The sequence below is a fragment of the Tamandua tetradactyla genome, chromosome 3 (genome assembly GCF_023851605.1).
Source record: "Tamandua tetradactyla isolate mTamTet1 chromosome 3, mTamTet1.pri, whole genome shotgun sequence".
NCBI classification, from domain to species: Eukaryota; Metazoa; Chordata; class Mammalia; order Pilosa; family Myrmecophagidae; genus Tamandua; species Tamandua tetradactyla.
This window is the reverse complement of record NC_135329.1, coordinates 39,231,540-39,252,835: the sequence shown is the minus strand read 5'-3', so window position 1 is coordinate 39,252,835 and position 21,296 is coordinate 39,231,540. Positions and strand designations below refer to the sequence as shown.

At 35.6% G+C, this 21,296-nt stretch overlaps 1 pseudogene; it reads right to left on the bottom strand.

Annotated features, from left to right (window-relative positions):
* Positions 1 to 2,090: 2,090 nt before the first annotated feature.
* On the bottom strand, positions 2,091 to 2,358 carry LOC143675540 (metallothionein-1 pseudogene; annotated as a pseudogene).
* Positions 2,359 to 21,296: the final 18,938 nt, after the last annotated feature.

Genomic DNA, 21,296 nt, shown 5'->3' with positions numbered 1-21,296 from the left:
GCTAATAAATCCCCACTGTAAAAGCCAACCATTTCTGGTATATTGATTTCGGCAGCCTGGCAGACTAAAACAGTAATGAAATATGATTTAAGGTATTAGAAACTCTCCAATATGACAAATTACATTTTAATGAGAGACGTCATATGAGAGAAACATGTTGATAATTATTTCTGATCATATGCTACCCAGTTGCTAGCATCTGTGAATCTTCATTGTTGCAATAATTCAGCCATCCAGGGAGATGTCAGATTTTCTTGTAAATATTTTAAAATGTATTTCAGGGTTTTGTGGCTGTTGTTGCAGTGTAGATTTCTTTTTTAATTGGAAAGGAGAAAATGAACCACTTGCTTCAAATTCAATATGCATTTTAGCATGATTTTCTTTTATTGTCTTTCTAATAATTCAGTTTAAAATATTTGTTTAGTTAAAAATGTGCAAGAAATTGGGCAGGCAATGGTGGCATAGTGGCAGAGTTCTCGCCTGCTGTGCTGGAGACCCAGGTTTGATTTTTGGTGCCTGCCCATGCCAAAAGAAAAAGAGTACAAGAAATCATTTTTTCCCATAAACATTAACCAAGTAATTACAGTCCATTCAAAATGATGTTTTCACTCTACCAAGGAATTTTCCATTCCCATCAAATCCCTCTTATTGGAAAAGCTGTATATTTTGAAGATATTGTTATTTTTACATGTCAGATGCTAGGCTCAGAATGGACTTCTTTTAATCCATTGGCTGCAAAGTTTCAGGGGCAAGTCAGGGACCTTTAAAAGTGACAACATCTTGAAAATAGAAAGAATGCTGCACTTTATTTTTCCATTTCTGTTGTCTTCCCTTTCTTGTGAATTCTCACTGGATTAGATTGAAAGTTGTGTTTTGACATTCATGCTCGCAGATACCATTACCGGTTGTGCTTTTCTCTGCCATTCTCCTTTATTGAAGTTGGTCTGTTGAGTCACCTGTACCTTGTCCAGCATCAAAGTTGAATGTTGATAGCTTAAAAGACCCCTGGCACAGTACAAGTACAAGGTTCCTTTACATTTTATCTATATTTTGGATCACTCCTTTTGTCAAGTCTGGTCTCTCCAAGAAATTTTCCTTATGACTGTAGATATTTGATCTCTGTTTCACTAAATCAGAAAGCATTAATAATTTGTATCATGCTTTTTTGTTTCTTTATATTATGAACTATTTCATAAATATGAATATATGCACATATTTGGCATATGTTCCTATGCATGTGGTATGTGAAGTAAAATAATGATAAAAAATCAAACACCTGTGAAATCAGAAAGCACATTAAGAAATGGAATATCATTAATGCCTTTAAATCCCTGTCCAACTACTACTTATCCTTAACCTATGCTGCTTATATCGTTTATTCTTTTTATAACACATATTGGCTACATCTTTCCAAGTAGATTGAAACCTAGAAATTATAAAATTCTTCTGTACTCCCAGAATGCTCAATAAATAGTAAGCACTCAAAAAATGTTTCCTGATTGATCTATATGACTGACTCACTAGTTTTATAATACCTCTTGTAGGGTTATTTGATTTATTGTTGCCTAATATTTCAGTTCACTTTTGTGAACTGAATAACTTCTTCCTAAGATATACCCGTGGCTACCATTGCATTAGGAAAATAAACACAGCAACTCTCAACTCTTCTGTTAAAAAATTCTGTACCTGTTTCCAACCTCTTTCACAATGAAAGCCAGACTCCTCACAAAAGTTCTGCCCTCCCACTTCCCATGCAGTCTCTGACCCAAGCCTGTTCTTAGCTCACTCTATTTCTGCCTCACTGGTTCCTCACTGTCCCTCAAACATGCCCACCACATTCCCAACCCTGGCCCTTTGCCGCATTGATCTTCCTGTCTGAGATACTGTTCTGCTTGTCTCCCTCCCTTTTTTAGTAAATATCTCCTCCTCCTCTTTCTCTTTCTTCCACTTTATCAATGAGTTTTTAATTATTCCTTACATATTTCACAGAAAAAAGGAAAGTAGCAAACAAATGAGGGTGCATGGACAAAAAAATCCAGGTTTATACGTGTTCCTCTGTTTACATCTCGGATCAGTGCTCTCTCACTCCCCTACCACCCGGAAGCACAGCAGTGGTACTTGTCTCAATGCCCCTTTACAGAAAGAGCCCTGGGACTACTTGACACAGTCCAGGAGGCAGCAAGAATAGCAGTTTCTCTTGCAGGAAGCGCATGTGCACTCCTTGCATTTGCAGGAGACAGCACAGGGGCAGGAGTCACCAGTGGCAGAGGAGCAGATGAGACACGGTTCAACACGGTCGTCCCAATCACCCCAGTTAACAGGGAAACCCACATTTAACTTTTTTTTTTTTTGGTACATTTTTACCTGTGTCATTTATCTCCATCTAAGACCTAAAAATGATAAAATTTACTAATTCATTTTTTATATCCCCCCAAAGAATGATTTATTCTGCTTTATTTACCATTCTATTTCCCAATTGAGAGAAGCACCTGGCGCATATTAGCATCAAATAAATATTGCAGAATTAATTGGATGAATAACAAAATGTTGAGCAAGGCTAAGAGGGACAAGTCATTAAATTTTTTATCACATATGTTGGCCAGTTAATAGAATTATGTTTCAAGGGAAAATTCATATGACTAAGGAAATTCTTAAAATAAAATCTAAAAATGATATTAATTGGTTATCCTATAAAGGGATAATAAGTAGTTAATATCAAGTTTTTGCTGTAAATACATTTTACAAGGATAGTTCTGTTTTGTATGCAAAGAAACTCGTAAATATTAGACATATTTACAGATCTTGATGTGTTCTATGAAAATAGTGGAGAGGCTCATTCTAAATATTGAAATCGTTTTTATTTTAACAGTGAATAATGCACATTAATAAAAATGAAAAACCTCAGTTATTAAGCTTAGCTTAACTTCTTAAAGAACTGTTTTACAACAATGAATTACTCTATAAACTGCACCTAATAAGGCAATAGAAAATCTATGTGAATAAAAAGTAAGTAGAGGAGATGGTGTTTTCCTATAGGGCATGTTTCCTGTAGGTGGAAAGATAAGAATCAAGCAGTTTTGTGTAGTTTGATAGCGTGACAAAGAAAGATTTAGCAAATAGATTGACCATGGGCTGAAGCCAAACAATATGTGTTCTCTAAATAGCTAGGGTACAAACCATGCCTCAGGGAGGAGAGCTGCACTTCAGGAGAAAAAGTTTGAGCAATGTCACTGAGCCAGAATTAAGAGTCTTTTCTTCCAGGGGAGGGAAAGGGATTATCAGGGATAGCTTGACTGGTACTTCATTTGAGGATGTTGTTGGAAAATTAATGTGTCTTCAAAGGAAGGGTACAATGATTAAGGTATTTACTTGTTGAATTAGAGCGATTACGTAATTAAGAAGTGTTTCATTATTTGAAAGATAAATTATGTCTACCTGTTATTCCAGTTTAACTATTGAGATAAATAAGATGTTCTACATGGCTGTTTTTCAACTATTTTATATATAAATATAAATGTTAAACAATGAAACGTATGAATTCTTATGGTTGAATTGTAAGAATTTTCTTATTTATTTCTCTGTGTGAGGTTGTTCCAGATTCCTTTTCAGCTTCATTAAAATTAGGGAGAGAAGGAAGCAATGGACAAAGAGTCAGTAAATACAGGAGGCTGAGAAGCAACTCCAGAAAAATATCAGAATTCAGTTACTTGTATATGGAATTGCATAGGAGAAAAATTAACAGAAGTTGAGTTAGTTTTTAAGAAAATTATATTGCCAAACATAAGAAGCCTGGTGTGCACATGATTGTTCTAATCAAGGATGTAGCATGAATTAGGCAGCTAAAATTATGCAGCCCATAATGAAGGCACACTTTCCTAAACCCAATTGTTAGCTAGCTAGAAAGGAAAGCAGACGTGGAAATAACCTCTGGGAATGCAGAGTCATGATCCACAGCACACACTGAACAAGGTGTTCATTCTCAGAGTGCAACATCAGGGAACTTTCCCTTTCCTTCATTACCAAGGCTGAGGCTCTTCACTAATCCTGTTCACTGGATTTGACCACTATTGTAGAGCACTAACTGATGTGTATTTCCAAGACCCATGCCTTCATCTGAATTTGAATTTTTTTTAATTGGAGTTATCCAGCTCCCACTCAATCAATGTATATTGGAAACTGGGTGGTCAGACACCGTATCCAATAGTTAATGTTTTATCCAATAGTTAATATTTTACCCAATCTGAAAACATCTCAGCATGATAGGACGAAACAACAATAAGAGATCTTGGATTTTGGATTGGATGTTGTGATAGAATTTTTTTTTCTATTTTTCCAGAGAAGATGAGAATATGCTTTATGTGTAGAAATAAATATACCCAGTTACACACAGGTTTTTGGATTTCTGAGAGGTGGACAGTGGCAGACTGCTACTTGTTCCCCAATTCATCTCCATTTCAATCATTGTAATTTAATTTAAGACAGACTGCATGGCCACTCAGCTAGAGATGACATTTACCACCCATCCTCGCAGTTCTGTACAAATGAATGTCTAAGTTAGGGACAACGGGAAATGCAGAGTGCTACTTTCAGTATTATCTGTCAATATTGGGTGCATGCTCTTCTATTTAATTTTGTTTGCTCCCTTTCCCAAGGCAGGAAATTATACGGCAGCAACTTGATTGTGACCCTGAGACAGGGACAACACCTAAAAGAAGTAACAGAGCAACATGTTGGAAAGACAGTATGTTATACAATATTGAACTTCACAGATTTCTGCACTGGCAGATGCAAATGACTTCCTGAAAAAAAACATTGAGTACTAAAAATCTTTGCACTTTGTTCCTGTTGAATATTTGTTTTAGGAAACCTAATTACTACACACAGTTTATGTTTGTTACTCTAAACATTATGATTAGTTGGTTGAATGTTGACTTCTCTGGTAGTCTTGCAAAATTTATTCTAGTGGGTCCTCTGTTGTAGCCACCAGTAGTAGCTTCTATGCAACTCAAAACAAATATGTCTAACTCCTCCAGTGATTTGCAATAGCACTTTTCTAAAGCATAATGAAATGAGATTGAAATTAGAAACAGTTAATAAAACTTTTTTCACACCCATTTCTTATTGTTGGTGTGAAAATGGCCTCCAGAAAAGTTATTTATTTCTGAACTCTCTTCACATTGAACTTTTATTTCCACAGAAAATTCATTTGGTCATTGAAAAGGTCACTGAACCCAGGGAAGAAATTACATGATTAATCATTGTTATGTAAGAGTAGGCTGTGGTGATACTTGGAAAAGGACATGTGGATCACTAGTGAGAGTGCTGGCATGTCCCTTATTAGCTTGATTCTTATTTCCTTCACCTTTTCTCATTATAATTAGAAGTACTCTTATGTTGCTTTGGTTATTTATTGGCCCAAATATTCCTTTATAACAGAAAATTGTTGCTTTTCTTTTCCTTTAATAATAGTCAACACAATAAAAATATTTATGTAATGAATTTAAGCCCATCCCATAGTTACTTGAGAAAGTGAGGCAAATAAAAATTAAAACTAGCTGTATTTTGGTTTTCATAGTACCCATTAAGAAAAAGATATGAATGTTTACTTATATGTATCTTCATTAATCAATATAATAACCCTGATTATAGTTAAGAATTACATTGATTTGAAATGCAAAAAATCCAGTTAATCAAAGACTTAAAAAATTAAGTTTGTTCTGGTTCCTTTTGTTTATTGTCATTCAGTTAAGGATCTCAGCCTAGAAAATTGTTAGTAATGACTCTTAGTCACCACTTCTAAGGTCTCTAACATTCTCTTGGTCTTTGCCTCATGGTCTAAAATGGCTGTTCCAGCACAGCCCATCACATCAATGCTCCAAGCAGAAAAAAGTAAAAATGTGTTTGGGGAAACCATTTTTAAACAAAGATCTGACTGGCCTTTTAAAATACCTTGGGACCAGCCCAAAGAAAAATTGAAAAAAAATATGGAATTTGTTTTATAATTAAGCTTAAATATTTAATTAACTAAATTACTTAGATAATTTTCTCATTATTCCATATGGGGATATTCCCAGATAATTTCACAGGGTGGTGATTTATCTAACAATTTATTCTATGGCTATTTAAATCAATTATTTGAGGGTTTTTATTCACTTGCTGTGGTTTTTATTGTTATTTTCCTGCAGAAATCATTGAAACTCAATGGATTCTCTTATTGCCCATGCAGTTTGCTTTATTGAGAGAGTTGCTTCTTTAATCACAGTTCTACTGAAATTTCAGTAATTCATTGTACTCGTGCTCACGCTTTGGACTACAGACAACACAATGACATGATGCTCTGTGCCATTTAATCGTTTTAGGCAGAGACCTAAGATGATTGGGATCAGTTCCAAAATCCTATTGACTGTTAATACCTGGGTTACTAAATGCTATATCAGAGAAGACGATAGCATGATGATTTTGACTTGACTGCATGAATCTAAGAATATATATTCGGAATTATCTGGGAGGCAATGTTTTTGTGATTTTTGCCAAGACTCAAAGCTGGACCAAGCTGGGGGAGGGGGCAGATTTGCTATGCGGCAGCTGGGCAGCTGGAGATGGAGAGTGATGAGGGCTTCTGCTACTTCACAGCTTGAAAGACCCACAGATATTCATTAAGAAATAGACTTTCTAAATAGGTTTCAAAAAATAAAAATTAAAAAAACCCTGAATAAACATTCATTTTTAAACATATGAACATTCATTTTTAGACTCAAACAAAATGATCGATTTGAGAAATACCATACTTAGAAAAGGTCCTACTCAATTTTTACGTAATTTTTTTATATAGTAGCTTGGCCACATTATAACAAATAATTGGCCCTAATACTCTTAGAGGAAGCCGTGGGTCTGTTAAGAAGGGAGGAATAAATAAGAAATTACCCAAGACTAAATTTGAAGGAAAGATATCCCTAAATCTTCTATTTTTCTTTGTTGCTGTTTTGCTTGTAAGTAGTATTATAATGGAGGCTCTTCTATGCAAACCCTGGATTAAGACTCATTAGGTCTAGATTCTTGTCCTAATTCAATAACAAATCCCTAAATTCTTTCCTTAATTGTGTCTCAGTTTCCTGGTATACACTTTTAATGATGCAGTTATTCTCTATAAGATTTCTTATCCTTATAAATATTCTTATAAAAATAGTATGACATATTCTTATAAAACAGTATGACATTTCAGCTAGCCATATGTTATATTTTCAGAACTACTCTGTTTTCCTTGTTTCTGATATAAATATTAATTCAGCTTCTTAGTGTGCTCAAAGCAGATACTATGAAATGGGTTGGCTTTAAAAATGGAAATTTCTTAGCTTACAGTTTGAGGCAATGAGAATGTCCAAATCAAGGTATTAACAAGGTAATCCTTTCTTCCAGGAGACTGGCTGCTGGTGATCCTTGGCTCCTTTGCCACATGGCAAGGCACAATGGTGTGTCTGTTGATCTCTCCCTTCTCTTCCAGGATTTGTTGCTTTTAGTTTTTTGTTTCTGTGGCCTTTCTTTCTCTTTTGATTCATTCCATTTATGAAAAACTCAAGTAAGAGGATTATGACTCATTCTAAATGAGGTGGGTCACACTTTAACTGAAGTAGCCTCATCAGATGATCTTACTTATAATGGTTTCACACCCACAGGAATAGATTAGCTTTAAGTGCATGATTTCTGGGGTACCTACAGTTTCAAACAAACACAAGTATCATTAAATTATTTGAATTTTTACTTGAATAAAATGAATACTCTTTTTTTAGGATGAAAGGAATTTATTTTCTTTTGATAAAAATGAATCCCTCTTATTTCTCAAAGCCAACTTTCTGTAATAATCAAGAACTCTTTTTTCTTTTTGTTTATATTTAGAATTTGTTTTTACTTACTGTATTTCCCAAGGACGTGAAAAATATAATGTTTGTTTTTTACAGCAAGTTGAAAAATATGCCTATGAGAGATTTCACCTTGAGGCTATGCATGCTTTAACAACTTTTCAACTCAGGAAATATTTTTGCACTACAATCAGAGTAAAAACTTGGGACACAAATCATACATTAAAAAGCACATCAATGCAATAGATTTGGATAATGAAATAATTTAATTATTAGGATGATTTTTAATAACATGCATACATTCACTTTCTAATTCCTCTCAGAAAAACAAAACAAAACCTAAAATGCATGATTTTCTGTTCCTTAAAATAGAAAATAAAAGGAATCCAATGACTCACTTAGCATAGACAAAATTCACTGCAAGCATCTAGAAAAAGTTATTTGAAGGCTATTTTTTCATTTCTTTAGGAAAGGAAGCACATTTAATTCCCATTCCCCTGTGATGTCTTCCCATAACCATCCAAATCAGATATTTCTCTCCTCATAAATTCAACATTTAATGCATACTTTTATTTTTATTCAAATATTTCCATTTTTATCATTATTGTTAATACTATGTAGAACAAATATTTATTAAATACTGTGCCAGTTTGAAGCTGTTATGTACCTGGGAAAGGACATGTCCTTTTTCCTGATCCATTCTTGGGTGGGCACCCACGTTTCTTTTAATCCTGATTCAATGTGTGTGGTGGAAACTTTGATGGGATTGTTTCTATGGAGTTGTGACACACCCAATTGTGGGTGTGACCTTTTGATTAGATGGAGATGTGACTCCACCAATTCAAGGTTGGTCTTGATTAATTTACTGGAGTCTTTTAAAAGAGGAAACAATTTGCAGAAAGCATAGAGGTGACATAGACACAGACATTTGGAGATGCAGAGCCCAGTAGATGCTGCCAAGTGTCTTCCCAAGAGAGGCTAAGTAAGCCAGAACCCAGTGTTTTGCCATACAACAGCTAAGTCAGACCCACAGATGCTTAAAGAGGAAACTCCTGGAGTCAGAAGCACAAACCAAGGAACTGGGAGCAAGGACTTCAGATGCCAGCCACATGCCTTCCCACCTGTCAGAGAAATTCTGGACATCATTCGACCTTTTTTTTTTAACATGGGCAGGCAGTGGGAATCGAACCCAGGTCCTCTGGCATCGCAGGCAAACATTCCTACCTGCTGAGCCACCATGGCCCGCCCTCGACCTTCCTTGAGCCAAGGTATCTCTCTCTGTATGCCTTTGTTTTATGGCCTTCGAACTGTAAACATGTAACTTAATAAATTCCCTTTATAAAAGCCAATGAATTTCTGGTATATTCCATTCTGGCAGCATTAACAAACTAAAACAAACATCTTTGACCAAACACTGTATATTTTTTAACCAAATGCTACTTAAAAATTATATTTATGAAGAACTTTCAATGATATAAATGAATACTAAATAGTGCTAAAGGAGGGAAGAAAAATATTCTTATTTGATGTTATAAAATTAAATATCCCAAGTAAGGAAAAATCACCATCAGTGATTGACTTCTAGATTGTGGTACCATGGACAATATTTTATATGATTATTTATTTTTCTATTACTTTGCAAAAGTTCTTTTGTATGTTTTATATATACATGGCATTTTATAAGTTGTTAAAATATGGTTTTAAAGTACAAAAAAGAAAACAACAGAAAAAAGAAAATAGTAATGATCCTTTTAATTTGTTGTATTCACAGTACAGTGGTAAACAAACTGTGTAGAAGATGAGGTCCTGGCCATGTGAACCAGGAACTCTGGTTATAAGAAACAAGTAACAAAGAGGCAGATTGTATATTCCTCAGGTGGTGGCGATATCGTCAGTCTTGCATGGTCCTCTACAATGTGACTTTGTTGTATCTCCTTCATTAAATCTGAGAGGAAAGGTTTGTGAATCCCTTGAATGAAATAAAATATGATATTGCATGACTTCTGAAGCTTTCAGAGAATAGTTGATAAACTTCCACATTGTTCACTGGAATACTTACACTTAGTCCCAAAGATACCTCAGAAGAAATTAACTTTCCCTGAGGCCCCCACAGTGTGAAGAAACTAAGCCACATGGAAAGGTCATGTGAAGACAGTTTTCGAATACTCCCAGCCCAAATGTCAGGCATGGAAGTGAATCAGCTTATAGATGATTTCATCACCCAACATTTGGGTCTTCCCAACTGTGGCCCTAGATATAATGGAGCAAAAATAAGTCACCATCTCCATGCCCATGGGATCCAAGACCATAATCAGATGATTGCTATTTGATGCCATTAATTTGGTGATAAGGTTATTACACAGAAATAGTACCTAAAGCAAGTAATTAGAATGAAATTAAGAAAAAGAAATTTATTAGTTGACTTACTCATATATCTCAATGATTAACTCCAGTGTGCCTTGTCCGTAACTTAGCTCTAAATCTTCACTCCCAAACCAGGTCCCCATCAGTGTGACTTCAAAAATCATTCCCTCTCACGCCCACTGCCATAACAATTCATTACAAATTTATTTCAATTTTATCTTTCAACTTTCTGATGTATTCTACTCTTTCTTTCCATTTTTACAGTCAACAGACTATTCCAGGAAGGATTATATACCTAATTCCCTAACTTGAATTTTTATCCACTCTTGCTATTCTCCCCTCAGATTCAGTTATCTTTTCAAAACAAAATTCTTACCACGTTACTTTTCCTTTTTAAAAACACTCAAATTCCAGTAGTCTAACAATTGATTAATAATAAAACACTTAACATTTCTGTTCTCTAAATAGGCTCCAAACGGTTTTTGCAGCCTCATCTCCACCTGTTCCCATTCCTGGCTTTGCTTTCACACTGTTAGCATACTGCACTTCTCTCAGTTTCTTGAACAAATTATGCAGTTTTCTAAAACATGTACTTTGTAAATGCTGTTTTCTTGTCTTGGAATGTTCTTTCACCCCTTCCTCATAATACACTCTTTGACATAATTATGTGTAACTGATCTTTCACGTCTCAGGTTCTTCTGCAACTTGCTTTGAGAAGACTTCTCTGAAATCATCTCATTGAATCAGATAGAACAAAGTAATATTTTATTCAAGTAAGGCAAAATTCAATGAAACATGATAAATATACCTTTTTGTACAAAAGAATAATTTTTTATTAAAAAGCAAAGGTGTTTTGACATATACATGGAACCACAAAGGAATATAATTATCCTGAAGTCAACAAGATAACAAGCAGCAATGATTTTGATTGACTTACATGAGGAGGCATGTCTTTCAAAAATACTTAATTTCCCACGTGGAGTAGACACCTTTGAATCAAATAAATGCCGCTGATAGAAGTCACTGAGATGAGACTTCTAAAGTTGAAATAGGAACATATGCTAATTTTTATACATGCCTTAAATAACAATGTCTTGCCTCTGTGGAGGCTGTCCTACTTTTCCAGTATACTTTTACCATCTTGTTTCTTCTACACAAAGAGCCAAAGTATTTCAAATATGAGAAATGGAAGCAAAACTCTGGGCAGAGTTTTATAATCTCCTGGAGCTGAGCAGTGGCAGGGAAAGAAATGAGAACCATATACTTGGCTTAGAATCCCAGAATGGGAGGTAGGTAGCATTCCCTTTATGTGTGAATTGAAATCCATTCTGTTATTCAGTAAATATTTACCGAACTCCTACTGTAGGCAGGGGCTTAGGTGAAATATGGAAGATACAGTGGTAAGCATGATTCATTCACTGAATTTAGACTGGTCAGGCAAGAATAATTAAACATATCCATTAAAATCAGTTTGCTAAGTGTTTTAATATAGGGGTCTTGAATAAAACATGCTAAATAAGGTTTAGAGGGATGGCTATATTTATTTCTACCTCAATGAAAGTAAGAACTACCAAAGGTCTTAAATCATAACACAATTTTAATTTTGATCCAGTCTAGATTTTTCTTTCTGATCCTTATCTATTGTTCCCTGCACCTCCCGTAATCTCTTGTTCTGTGTGGGTCTGCACTGAAATACACAGTCCTTGGTTTGAGTTCCTATATGACTATTTGCAGAACAGTAGCTGCTCATAGTTATAAGTAGCACAAAAGCAGATAAGCTCTTCACTGTATATTGAAAAGACTTTGCTTATTTGAAAAAATAGAAAAATCTTACTAAGTTTTATTTATCACCTAAAGGGGAAAAATCAATGTCAGATCTGTGTTTTTTGTTGTTGTTGTACACAGAATTTCATTCTCAGCTATGCCTTATTTTCTGCTTAACTAAGGTAAGGAACGTGCCAATACACCATTGCAGAGCACTATAAAACTTCCTAAGACGCTCCATAAAGTAACTTTGCCTATCTGGTTTCGTAGCATCCTGACTATTTATGACCATCTTACCCAACAATAGCAGTAGGATTGCTGTTTAACCAGGGCTATGTAAGCTCATAAATTTACATGCTGCACTGAAGCTATATGATATACAGTTTGCATGGAAGAAGGTTGTTTTATTTTCACAGGGTTAAGAAGAGTCTGTATTCTCTCACTAACATTGGGTATCCTGTTTTGTTATTTTTGTTGTTTTTGTTTGTTTGTTTTAATCAATTTCCCCCAATATCTATTATTGCTTATTGTTTCTCTTTTTTTTGTAGTCCTCAGAAATGTAGAAAATGTGAGCTTGACCATTTGGAGGACTCAAATACAATGTATCTATTTACTGATAGGCAGGAAACAGTGCTCCGTATTGTACCTAATACAAAACTTATCTGTACTCCCCTTAAGACTTTTTCATCCCATCTTGCCTTGCCTGAACTCACTGTAATTAGTAAAAATCCTAAAAATAAAAGTATTCAGAAATACTTTGGAAATTAAAAGAAATATTCAGAAAGTATAAATGTCTGTTGCTATAAGATACAAAGAATGCCAGGCAAAGAAAAAGACATATATATATATACAAGTGAGGGTAAAATATGCTTCATGTGTTAAACAACAATTGCATATGTTGATTATCTATCAAATATCAGGTACATGGGGAATTTGAGTAGACAACGAATACAAAGATTACACAGATTATAAGGTTTGTTTCTTTCTCATTTGTTAACTGAGTTAATACAATAATGTGTGTGTCTGTTTATTCCTTAATTCACCAGGGACATTAAAAACTAACTTCACTCAACCAATCTCTTAACATATGCTGTTTGATGAGTGCCAGTAGTAAATTTAGAAACCTCAAAAGTCTTCCTCCCATCCCATTCTACAAAGAGCAGGACATATATCCAGTGAGTATTCAGAAAAACTTTCATGTACATAGAACTTTGCATGGAAAGTAGACTTTCTCACCATTTGAGAATGCATTTTCTTTCTGTTAATAGACTTATGATAGTCCATTTTGGATTCTAGCTTTGCTTATATAATAAAGATGCTTTTCTTATGCAAAAAGTAACATTTGTTTCTCCCACAGTTGCTGCAATTTCCTTTATTTATAAAAGGAGAAATAAATGTTTTTATAAGGAAGACCAGTCTAGTGAATTGAGCTAGTGATAGAAAAGTGAAGGCTTTGAATGCTGAACCCAATTTTATACCATTGTGTGCAAGAAAACCACTCACACCCATCACCTCCACTTTTAACAATAGACCTAGAGAAAACAACAAAACTTATTTATTTAACTGAGGCACTGAGCAACACTTAATGCTGAAAACTATTTTGAAACGTAAGGATAAGAGACACCATTACAATTTATATACATTTAAAATAATTCTTTGCTTTTTAATTTTAATTCTTTAATTTTAAAGAGTGACATATGTCAAGTACAATGAGTTTCTTATTGATATTACAAACATTGACATTTGTTATGCCATTTGGAGGAACGGAGGATCTGTGGATAATTAGAAAATGGGAAGCCTGCATTTCCTGCCAATGTTAACTTATAAAATATGTGTACATTAGTTCCTAATATGTGTACATTAATTCCTAAATCAAGAGGAGACAGCAAGAACACTGTACTAGAGGAGAAAACACACACACACACACAAGTTGAGTAAATTTGTGAAAAGTGTTTTAAATGCATTATCCTTCATATTCATCACATTATTTTACAAAGTAGGTTAATAGCTGTGATGGTTAGGTTCGTGAGTCAATTTGGCCAGGTGATGGTGTCCACATGTTTGGATAAACAAACACAGGCCTGACTTTTACTGTGAGAACATTTCATAGGTTTAAATCATCAGTAAGCTGATTGCATCTACAGTCATCTGGGAAGATTGCCTTAACAATGAGGTATCTCATCCAATCTGTTGAAGACTTTAAAAGCAGAAGATGATTTCAGCAGTCAGAAGAGAGAATTTCCATCTCTACTTTAGCCTGCCAGCTTCTCCTGGGGAATTCATTGAAAGCCGTCATCAGATTCCCCAGCTTGCAGCCTGCCCTATTGAATTTGAAACTATGCTTCCTCATAATCACGTGAGACAACTTTTATAAAAAAATCTCTTAATATTTACAGATATCTCCTGTCACTTCTGTTTCCCTAGAAAACCCTGACATAACTTATGTAACAGAACAGTGGTTATATCACACATTTATAAAGAAGTACATCTCCTAATTAGAACCTATACAGAGTAAATTCTCTTTCTAATATATCTCTTGGAAATCAGTATCCTGGAATCTATGGTCTTCTCCACTTCTTTGGAGTCTGATGAACTTGGAAGAATAGTATAACTTTCTTAATGTTCCTTAATCTTGTTCTTAGATGTATGGGTACATACATTAACTTGGAAGATGGCAGGTAACTGGATGAGATAATGTCTTATTGCTTTTGCTAATAGTAACATTTAATATTAAATTTTAAATCATGTTTTATATTAAATTTAGTATTAGCTAATATAAAAATGACACTATTTCATTACTAGAGAGAGCTGTTTAACATTTTTACCTTACACAAAGGAATTATTGCTGCATTATTTGCATTTAATTTTGTTTTCATTTAAATGCCACTATCACTGAAGAATATTTTAGGAGCTATTTCCCACCCTTTACAATAACTGATCTAGGTGCACAGTAAGTTAATGGTAGGAATTGCACTAGCAATAAACTCTTTAGTTTTTCTATCTAATGAAGTAGATATAGTTTCAGGTGTTAGATGGTTGGAAATGATAAACATTCCCTCCTGAGTATGTTTCCAAGGTGTGTGTTTAAGACTCACAGCCTTACTCCATGTGTCTGCATAAACCTGACAAGGGAAGCAGTGAGCGTTATTTGAGAAGAAGCTTGTCTGACCACTGAGAGTCAATAGGTCTATAGATCGTTCTTTAGGACTTGAATTAAAATAGGATCTTTACTTTAAGAAATAGCACTATTACTCTCTGAAGATTTCTTGGGCTACATCTCAGTTCAATCCTGTTTATTCTTATTTCATCACTGAATAGTTCACATGGGAGTTATCTCCCTCATACCTTTCAGTCATTTTAAAAGCAGTATTGGAAATCGTTGCACATCCATTGAAGTGTCTATAGAAAAAGACAAGACTTTCAATTTGTTAATATCGCTCATTACAGAAAATGGAACTTGTTTTACTTTCCTTGGCTGCTGAAGCAAATGCCATGAAGTGGATCAGGTTCAACAATGGGAATTTATTAGCTCACAGTTTTGAAGCTAAAAGAAGGTCCAAATCAAGACAATGCTTTCTTCATGAAGACTGTGGTGCTCTGGGGTGGTGGCTGGTAATCCTGATCCTTAACTTGTCACATGGGAAGGCATATGGTAGCATCTCCTGATCTCTCCCTTCTCTTCCAGATTCCATTCATGTCAGCTTCTTTCTTCTGTGGCTTTCTCTCACTCTGTGGGAATTTAACCTTGCTTATAAAACATCTGAGTAATAGGATTAAGACCCACCGGGATTGCAGAAGGCCACACCTTATCCTCGGTAACTTCAGCAAAGGGTCCTACTTAGAAAGGGTTCACATAGGAGGAGTAGATTAAGTTTAAGAATATGTTTCTTGGGGTGTATATAGCTTCTAATCCCCACAGAACACTTCATCAAATGTTATGAATTTTAACAAAGCAGAATTTGCTATTGGATTATAGTCTTAACACAGTCTCTGGAAGTTCAAACATTAGGTCCTGAGAATTACTGAAGATCTTTCAGTGGTTTTTTTTCCCCTTTGCTTTCAAAACCAACCTAATAGAAATAAGTTATAGCACTTCATTAAATTAACTAGAACTTTATGCAACACTTGAACCTCTCATATTCTCTAACATTCCAATGAGATGGAAAGAAATCTATAAAAATACTAATTTTCAGATGTCAGATATACTTAAAGCCCAGGCTTAAAGAGAAATACATGCTTCTAATTCGCAGTTTTGGCAGGAAACAGGGTTCTTTCATTTAGTTACCATCAGTTCACTCTATTGCAAATGACATAATAATAAAGAATCAAATAATCTGCACCATAATAACAGGACACAATGAAACAATGGAATGACAGTTCCCCTACTGAAAGTAGGAAGTGTTAATATGTTAGTGCTCCTGGAAAGAGCAGTTGGCAATTTTCAGCCTGTTTTCTGGCTAAAGATGTTTGACAAGATGGGGAAAAGCGGTTACAGAAATTAGTTTACAGGTTCAGAAAATACCTTTTCCTCCCAGTTCTTCACTAGTGATAAAATCAAAGAAAAATTTTAAATAGAAGGAAAAATAAATCAAAGGCTAAATGACATTTTAAAATAAATGTTAAGGAGTCATTGTTTGTATGTATATCAACATTGCTTAATTATGCATATCAAAAGAGAAATGTAGTCTAATTATACAATCAGCCAGTCTTTTTCATTTTGATAGTACTTCATTTAGCAAATGAATTGAAAATGTATTGAAGCCTGGAGCTGTACCTGAATTTGAGAATATAATGGTGTATGGGGCAGGTACCTACCTTTAAGGGAGTCACTGAAATTAAAAAAGTAGAACAATGATTACAGAAGAGCAGGTGGTAAAGATTAGTCCTGGGCAAGATAAAAGTACAAGCACTGGCTACTATAGTGCCTCAAGAATTTTGATATCTGGATGTTGAAAGTTAGCACAAATGAAAGGGAACATGAGACAGTGTCCATGCGGAGAAAGAAATTGCCATTGGTCCAGGCTTGGGTAACAATTTGAAAGGTGAAAAGCATCCATATGGGTGGTATGAGGATGAATGGTGAAGGTAAGCAAGATAAGTCATGAAGGGCTAGCTTTGGTAATATGCTACAGTTTGAATTGTCTTCTGAAAGCTATGGGGGCAAAGAGGATTTCAATTAGAAATTGACATTATCAATTGTATGAATCTCAGAACCATTGCCTTGAATGTATATTACTGTTAAGTATCAAAGGATTATAACATATTTTTAATTAAAAATATTTTTAATGAAGTCCCGATAAAATAAAAAAAGCAGGAGACAGTCTGAAAAGTGGAAATCAGAATGACAAAGGTCCAGTATCAAATCTATATTATGGTTAAAAGTTATTTTTGAGATCAGTTATCAGAATAACAGAAGTAAGAGATACTAAGGTTTTAAAAGGTACATAGAAGAAGAGACAGAATACATGGAAACTATCCAAGAGTAAACTTGATTTAAAGAAACTGAAAGGTTGTGTACAAGACTTATTGCTCAGATGAAAAGATGTATGTCTGATTCTCTGGACATTAAGCTTGTTTGAGTCTATATAACTTTGGGCGGCAATGGACTTGATTTTCTGGCATATTTACCACTACTTTAAAAATAGAGGTGAGGATATATAAACTGTTTATTTTCAAGATATACCATAGGTAATACTGAAAATTAAACTTTAAGAAAACAAATCCATTTTCAGATGAAGGATATGAAAGTATATCAGTGGTGGCTTATTTGATAAGCTTTCTACCTGGAATTCCACTACTATCAATTCTTCTAGTAGAATTTGGCTCTTGAAAATGGAAAAGCATTTTTTTAAATTTTTAAAAACACATTAACAATTTAAATAATCTCTAAACAATTACCATAGGGCTGTTTTCCTCCACTGCATATTAACATATAATGTTTCTCTATTGTAGGATAAGTGTTTTGTATCTTTTTGTGGCACAATCATGTGTATTCCCTTAACCTTTCGTCTTTATAGACCTCTGGGCTAGAACTTACAGCAGAACAAAGGGGGCCTGGAAGCTAAGGATGGAGTTGAAGTGGGAGAGATGATTTCTTAGCTCAGTGGTATAAGAATATGTGGATGGGACTTCCGGATAAGATGGCGGCTTAGTAAGACGAGCAGATCTTAGTTCCTCCTCCAGAACAGCTACTAGGGGAGTACAAACGATACAGAACAGCTTCCGGAGCCAGGACAGAGATAAAAAAGACAGCGTACCCCATCCTGGAACGGCTGACTGGCTGGGAGAACCCGCTCTGGTGAGATCGCCGAGGGGCACGGGCTTCCCCGGGCCGGGGCAGCAAGCGGCCAGAGTCCCTCCCTTCCTCCTTTCCAGGCCAGCTGGGAGAATTGGACAGACAGTACCCTCAAGCCACGGCGGCTGGTAGCCCCCCCACGTGTGGCCCCCCAGACAAACTGGGAGAATTGGATCGGAGATCCCCAGGCCACGGAGAACGGTGACTGGGGTCCCTTCCAAACACATGACTTCCCAGTCCGGCTGGGAAGGTGCACTCTCCCGGGCCACAGCAGTTGGCGCCCTCCCTCCACGCTTGGTGCCCCGGGCCAACTAGGAGATTCGGACAGGCGCTCTCCCGGGCTGTGGCGGCTGGTGGCCCTCCCCATGTGCGGATCCCTGGGCCTGCTGGCACTCTTCCAAGCCGCTTCGGCTGGCGAACCTCCCCCACAGCGAGAGTTTTCCAAAGTTAAAGGACACACAGCACCTTTTACTGGTGGGACCCGCAGACAAACGTGTGCCACGAGCGCCACCTACTGGGCAGGATAGGAAAAACAGAACCCAGAGATTTCACAGAAAAATCTTTCAACCTGTTGGGTCCAACACCCAGGGAAATCTGACTAAATGCCCAGACGCCAGCAGAAGATAACGGATCACGCTCAGAAAATTGAAAATATGGCCCAGTCAAAGGAACAAACCAATAGTTCAAATGAGATACAGGAGCTGAGACAACTAATACTGAATATACGAACAGAAATGGAAAACCTCTTCAAAAACGAAATCGATAAATTGAGGGAGGACATGAAGAAGACATGGGCTGAACAAAAAGAAGAAATAGAAAAACTGAAAAAACAAATCACAGAACTTATGGAAGTGAAGGATAAAGTAGAAGAGATGGAAAAAACAATGGATACCTACAATGATAGATTTAAAGAGACAGAAGATAGAATTAGTGATTTGGAGGATGGAACATCTGAATTCCAAAAAGAAACAGAAACTATAGGGAAAAGAATGGAAAAATTTGAACATGGGATCAGGGAACTGAAGGACAATATGAAGCGCACAAATATACGTGCTGTGGGTGTCCCAGAAGGAGAAGAGAAGGGAAAAGGAGGAGAAAAACTAATGGAAGAAATTATCACTGAAAATTTCCCAACTCTTATGAAAGACCTAAAATTACAGATCCAAGAAGTGCAGTGCACCCCAAAGAGAATAGACCCAAATAGGCATTCTCCAAGACACTTACTAGTTAGAATGTCAGAGGTCAAAGAGAAAGAGAGGATCTTGAAAACAGCAAGAGAAAAACAATCCATCACATACAAGGGAAACCCAATAAGACTATGTGTAGATTTCTCAGCAGAAACCATGGAAGCTAGAAGACAGTGGGATGATATATTTAAATTAATAAAAGAGAAAAACTGCCAACCAAGACTCCTATATCCAGCAAAATTGTCCTTCAAAAATGAGGGAGAAATTAAAACATTCTCAGACAAAAAGTCACTAAGAGAATTTGTGACCAAGAGACCAGCTCTGCAAGAAATACTAAAGGGAGCACTAGTGTCAGATACGAAAAGACAGAAGAGAGAGGTATGGAGAAGAGTGTAGAAAGAAGGAAAGTCAGATATGATATATATAATACAAAAGGCAAAATGGTAGAGGAAAATATTATCCAAACAGTAATAACACTAAATGTTAATGGACTGAATTCCCCAATCAAAAGACATAGACTGGCAGAATGGATTAAAAAACAGGATCCTTCTATATGCTGTCTACAGGAAACACATCTTAGACACAAAGATAAACATAGGTTGAAAGTGAAAGGTTGGGAAAAGATATTTCATGCAAATAACAACCAGAAAAGAGCAGGAGTAGCTATACTAATATCCAACAAATTAGACTTCAAATGTAAAACAGTTAAAAGAGACAAAGAAGGACACTATCTACTAATAAAAGGAACAATTAAACAAGAAGACATAACAATCATAAATATTTATGCACCGAACCAGAATGCCCCAAAATACATGAGGAATACACTGCAAACACTGAAAAGGGAAATAGACACATATACCATAATAGTTGGAGACTTCAATTCACCACTCTCATCAATGGACAGAACATCTAGACAGAGGATCAACAAAGAAATAGAGAATCTGAATATTACTATAAATGAGCTAGACTTAACAGACATTTATATGACATTACATCCCACAACAGCAGGATACACCTTTTTCTCAAGTGCTCATGGATCATTCTCAAAGATAGACCATATGTTGGGTCACAAAGCAAGTCTTAACAAATTTAAAAAGATTGAAATCATACACAACACTTTCTCAGATCATAAAGGAATGAAGTTGGAAATCAATAATAGGCGGAGTGCCAGAAAATTCACAAATAATTTTCAACAGGCTCAACAAAACACTCCTAAACAATGAGTGGGTCAAAGAAGAAATTGCAAGAGAAATTAGTAAATACCTCGAGGCGAATGAAAATGAAAACACAACATATCAAAACTTATGGGATGCAGCAAAGGCAGTGCTAAAAGGGAAATTTATTGCCCTAAATGCCTACATCAGAAAAGAAGAAAAGGCAAAAATGCAGGAGTTAACTGTCCACTTGGAAGAACTGGAGAAAGAACAGCAAACTAACCCCAAAGCAAGCAAAAGGAAAGAAATAACAAAGATTAGAGCAGAAATAAATGAAATTGAAAACATGAAAACAATAGAGAAAATCAATAAGACCAGAAGTTGGTTTTATGAGAAAATCAATAAGATTGATGGGCCCTTAGCAAGATTGACAAAAAGAAGAAGAGCGAGGATGCAAATAAATAAGATCAGAAATTGAAGAGGAGACATAACTACTGATTTCACAGAAATAAAGGAGGTAATAACAGGATACTATGAACAACTTTATGCTAATAAATACAACAATTTAGATGAAATGGACGGGTTCCTGGAAAGATATGAACAACCAACTTTGACTCAAGAAGACATAGATGACCTCAACAAACCAATCACAAGTAAAGAAATTGAATTAGTCATT